This window comes from Tachypleus tridentatus, chromosome 4 (genome assembly GCF_004210375.1).
Source record: "Tachypleus tridentatus isolate NWPU-2018 chromosome 4, ASM421037v1, whole genome shotgun sequence".
NCBI lineage: Eukaryota > Metazoa > Arthropoda > Merostomata > Xiphosura > Limulidae > Tachypleus > Tachypleus tridentatus.
Window position 1 is genome coordinate 116,727,480 of NC_134828.1, and position 6,788 is coordinate 116,734,267.

Consider the following 6,788-nt stretch of genomic DNA (forward strand, 5'->3'; position numbering starts at 1 on the left):
CCTGTAGTATTATACTTACCATTTATTATTATACTAATACTTACCCTGTAGTATTATACTTACCATTTATTATTATACCAATACTTACCCTGTAGTATTATACTTAACATTTATTATTATTCTAATACTTACCCTGTAGTATTACACTTACCATTTATTATTATACTAATACTTACCCTGAGGTATTATACTTACCATTTATTATTATACTAATACTTACCCTGTAGTATTATACTTATCATTTATTATTATACTAATACTTACCCTGTAGTATTATACTTACCATTTATTATTATACTAATACTTACCCTGTAGTATTATACTTACCATTTATTATTATACTAATACTTACCCTGTAGTATTATACTTACCATTTATTATTATACTAATACTTACCCTGTAGTATTATACTTAACATTTATTATTATTCTAATACTTACCCTGTAGTATTACACTTACCATTTATTATTATACTAATACTTACCCTGTAGTATCATACTTACCATTTATTATTAAACTAATACTTACACTGTAGTATTATACTTATCAGTTATTATTATACTTATACTTACCCTGTAGTATTATACTTACCATTTATTATTAAACTAATACTTACCCTGTAGTATTATACTTATCAGTTATTATTATACTTATACTTACCCTGTAGTATTATACTTACCATTTATTATTAAACTAATACTTACCCTGTAGTATTATACTTATCATTTATTATTATACTAATACTTACCCTGTAGTATTATACTTACCATTTATTATTATACTAATACTTACCCTGTAGTATTATACTTACCATTTATTATTATACTAATACTTACCCTGTAGTATTATACTTAACATTTATTATTATTCTAATACTTACCCTGTAGTATTACACTTACCATTTATTATTATACTAATACTTACCCTGTAGTATTATACTTACCATTTATTATTAAACTAATACTTACCCTGTAGTATTATACTTACCATTTATTATTAAACTAATACTTACCCTGTAGTATTATACTTATCATTTATTATTATACTAATACTTACCCGGTAGTATTATACTTATAATTTATTATTATACTAATACTTACCCTGTAGTATTCTACTTGTCATTTATTATTATACTAATACTTACCCTGTAGTATTATACTTACCATTTATTATTATACTAATACTTACCCTGTAGTATTATACTTACCATTTATTATTAAACTAATACTTACCCTGTAGTATTATACTTATCATTTATTATTATACTAATACTTACCCTGTAGTATTATACTTATCATTTATTATTATACTAATACTTACCCTGTAGTATTATACTTATCATTTATTATTATACTAATACTTACCCTGTAGTATTATACTTACCATTTATTATTATACTAATACTTACCCTGTAGTATTATACTTACCATTTATTATTATACTAATACTTACCCTGTAGTATTATACTTACCATTTATTATTATACTAATACTTACCCTGTAGTATTATACTTACCATTTATTATTATACTAATACTTACCCTGTAGTATTATACTTACCATTTATTATTATACTAATACTTACCCTGTAGTATTATACTTAACATTTATTATTATTCTAATACTTACCCTGTAGTATTACACTTACCATTTATTATTATACTAATACTTACCCTGTAGTATCATACTTACCATTTATTATTAAACTAATACTTACCCTGTAGTATTATACTTATCAGTTATTATTATACTAATACTTACCCTGTAGTATTATACTTACCATTTATTATTAAACTAATACTTACCCTGTAGTATTATACTTATCATTTATTATTATACTAATACTTACCCTGTAGTATTATACTTACCATTTATTATTATACTATTACTTACCCTGTAGTATTATACTTATCATTTATTATTATACTAATACTTACCCTATAGTATTATACTTGCTATTTATTATTATACTAATACTTACCCTGTAGTATTATACTTACCATTTATTATTATACTAATACTTACCCTGTAGTATTATACTTAACATTTATTATTAAACTAATACTTACCCTGTAGTATTATACTTATCATTTATTATTATACTAATACTTACCCTGTAGTATTATACTTACCATTTATTATTATACTAATACTTACCCTGTAGTATTATACTTATCATTTATTATTAAACTAATACTTACCCTGTAGTATTATACTTACCATTTATTATTATACTAATACTTACCCTGTAGTATTATACTTGCCATTTATTATTATACTAGTACTTACCCTGTAGTATTATACTTACTATTTATTATTATACTAATACTTACCCTGTAGTATTATACTTATCATTTATTATTATACTAATACTTACCCTGTAGTAATATACTTACCATTTATTATTATACTAATACTTACCCTGTAGTATTATACTTACCATTTATTATTATACTAATACTTACCCTGTAGTATTATACTTAACATTTATTATTATACTAATACTTACCCTGTAGTATTATACTTATCATTTATTACTATACTAATACTTACCCTGTAGTATTATATTTATCATCTAATATCCTGCTAGATTTTCTTCTCCACAGAAAGAGTTTAATCATGACTATCATAATAATAATACCATAGTTCCAAACACTACATTTAGTTATGTTAAAATAATACCATAGTTCCAAACACTACATCTAATTATGTAATAATAATACCATAGTTCCAAACACTACATTTAGTTATGTAATAATCATACCATTGTTCCAAAGACTACATCTAGTTATGTAATAATAATACCATAGTTCCTAACACTACATCTAGTTATGTTAAAATAATACCATAGTTCCAAACACTACATCTAGTTAAGTAATAATAATACCATAGTTCCAAACACTACATCTAGTTATGTAATAATAATACCATAGTTCCAAACACTACATCTAGTTATGCAATAATAATACCATAGTTCCAAACACTACATCTAGTTATGTAATAATAATACCATAGTTCCAAACACTACATCTAGTTATGTAATAATAATACCATAGTTCCAAACACTACATCTAATTATGTAATAATAATACCATAGTTCCAAACACTACATCTAGTTATGTAATAATAATACCATAGTTCCAAATACTACATCTAGTTATGCAATAATAATACCATAGTTCCAAACACTACATCTAGTTATGTAATAATAATGCCATAGTTCTAAACACCACATCTAGTTGTGTAATAATAATACCATAGTTCCAAACACTACATCTAGTTATGTAAACATAATACCATAGTTCCTAACACTACATCTAGTTATGCAATAATAATACCATAGTTCCAAATACTACATCTAGTTATGCAATAATAATACCATAGTTCCAAACACTACATCTAGTTATGTAATAATAATACCATAGTTTCAAACATTACATCTAGTTATGTTAAAATAATACCCTAGTTCCAAATACTACATCTAGTTATGCAATAATAATACCATAGTTCCAAACATTACATCTAGTTGTGTAATAATAATAGCATAATTCCAAACACTACATCTAGTTGTGTAATAATAATACCATAGTTTTAAACACTACATCTAGTTATGTAAACATAATACCATAGTTCCTAACACTACATCTAGTATTGTAAAAATAGTACCATAGTTCCTAACAATACATCTAATTATGTAATAATAATACCCTAGTTCCAAACACTACATCTAGTTATATAATAATAATACCATAGTTCTAAACACTACATCTAGTTATGTTAAAATAATACCCTAGTTCCACACACTACATCCAGTTATGCCATTATGACTCTTCCCTCCAGACAAAGACACATAACATAAAATTTAATACCAGATAGGTCGTTAGTTTTTCATTCTACACTCAGAAGGAAATGAAGTGTAATAATATAAAACAGCATCAAGTATTCATACACTAAGTATTTCATCAATGAAAGGAATTCAGACTCTATAAAATGGATAACAATATATTAGAAGTTGAAGAAATAAAAATCACTATAAAATAGTTCCGTGGAAGGATATTTGAAAATATAATAAAGATAGGGCCATTTCTGTACATACTTGCTTATAACTCGCTCAACAGCTCGCAACAAACGTTTAGATCGATTTGACAAATACAATAAAACATGATTGTTGCTACTCTAGTAGAGCCGCCATAGTCAAGATCAGATGAAATAAATGAAACTCTGGATTATTATTTTTTTTAATCTTGGATTCTTCAAATTATCTCTATCATCACAGCCACCTACCGCCTTGTTGAGACATACAATTCCAGCAGTTGTAATAAAAAATAAAAATAATAACCGTTCTACCGTTATGTATTGTGAAAGTTATTAAACAGTAGAAAAGGTACCCGATAATAACTAGAAGTATTGGATAGCAGACACCATACAGGTCAAATTATTTTACTCACAACTGACCCCACCGACACGGGATAAAAACCTCACCACTATATTTGGCTGGAAATCTGTGTAGTTACACTGCTATCAGTTGTTCTTGTTAGTTGATCACGGTGTCAGTTGTGTTATATAATGTGTTTAAATATTTTAATTCACAACAAAGTTACACATATAGAGGTCGCTTACTAACCAGCGTTGTTCACAAATATCGTTATGTACGGCAATTATATATAGATGTCGTTATATCATTGAATGAAATTTTAACATGTAAAAATGTATCTCAGAACGGCTTGTATGGATGGGTATTGACACTTTTACTATTATAGCAGAGAACAACGTTTCGACCTTCCTCGAATTATTTGCAAGGAACAATTTGATGCAACATAAGTTCTACAGTAGCTGTGCTTCGACTTTTCTGTTGTTTACCCTTTGCTTACAGTTGGTAAACAGTCAGTTTATGGACTTTCAGTACTAAAATCATGGGTTAGGTACTCTATACTAAAGAATCCCTCTGTGTTTCGGGAGACACCACCTAGAGTAATTTTGTTTCAAAGTTTTATTTTGTGTTTTAGTTTTAATATCTAACACTGTTTAGCAGATTATACTTAAACAATTTTCCCACCCTTTCTTACAGTCCAGCTGGTAGTTGTGTAATTGGGAAATAGACTTGCACCATAATTTCCATTGGAAAATTACTCATCATAAGACAGACATTACCAAACCATATAACTCTTGCATACGGGTTTTCCATGATACATCTAACGCATTTTACGAACATTTGTCAGATTTGTCTTTAAACGCTTCAGGAAATTACTTCGTACATTCATGTCATTGTTTTCGTTGTTTTTTTGGAATTTCGCACAAAGCTACTCGAGGGCTATCTGTGCTAGCCGTCCCTAATTTAGTAGTGTAAGACTAGCGGGAAGGCAGCTAGTCATCACCACCCACCGCCAACTCTTGGGCTACTCTTTTATCAGCGAATAGTGGGATTGATCGTCACATTATAACGCCCCCACGGCTGGGAGGGCGACCATGTTTGGCACGACTCGGCGCGAACCCGCGACCCTCAGATTACGAAGCGCACGCCATAACGCGCTAGGCCATTCCAGGCCCCCATGTCATTGTATTCTTGTATGTATACTTGTATTCTTTATCGTCTGTATAACAAACCCAACGTCTTTTAATCCAAGTTGGTGTATGGTTGGTCAGACCTCGAGTCGAACATCCTGACCACTAGACCATACCAACCTCGTAATGAACATAATTAATGAAAGATATAAAAAACATAATTCTTTTTGTGACAGGACAGCTGACAATAATTATTGTGGGGACTTTTACCATTGCGTTCATTAAAAAAAACAATATTTAATTGTGTTTCTTGTATTTTTATATTGTAGACTTAGCTGCAAACCGATATGCTTGTCTCATCTCTTTCATGAGGTAATTATATTAAACTTTACTACTTCCAAAGTACTTATGAAATATGTTGAATCATTTCCATATACTGTTGCGACGATACTGAAGGGCAAACTGCTTAATAACATTAACTAGTCTTTACTAATATATATGTAAAAACGGTTCGTTTGGGTTGAGAAAATATTGTACGTAGAAGAGCGAACAACGTTTCGACCTTCTTCGGTCATCGTCAGGTTCACAAAGAAAGAGGTAACTGACCGGAAGCTGACCACATGTTTGAAAGGGATTGTGTAACTGAGTGTCGGAATGTAGAGAACGGTGTCAGATGTTTGAATATATGATTTTATATTATTTATTTTATTATATTTAATATAGGTATAAATGTGTTCCTTTGTATTAGTTTATTTTGGGCTTAAGTTGTCGTATAAGTAAGGCTTATTTAATTTTGCATTTGTTTATGTTTGTTTCTTTATTTAGTATTTGATTGTTTTCTATGGTTATGTTATATTTATTTGTATATTTCTCTACAAGTGGGTTAACTCGACATCACTGGTAGCCTAAGTTATACATTAGTTATAATGGAGAAATGACACATTTTTCTTTAGTGTTCATTGGTGGTGTGATTTTTCTCATGATTTCATAATGTTTCAAATTCATAAAGAAATGAAATGTAATTATTTTGTACAGCAGGTAAATCTCTGTTTTATTTCCATTTCTGTTTACATTAATTTTTGTAACATCACTAAAGCCGATGTAATTGTACCTCACATCAGGTAAGTTGATATTGTCCCGGAAAATATTTCTCAAGTTAAAATAAATATAATAAAGCAATTTTATGCTTAGTTCAAGAATTGATTGAAGCCAAAGAGAATCGGCCCGGCATGGCCAAGTGTGTTAAGGCGTTTGACTCGTCATCCGAGGGTCGCGGGTTCGCATCCC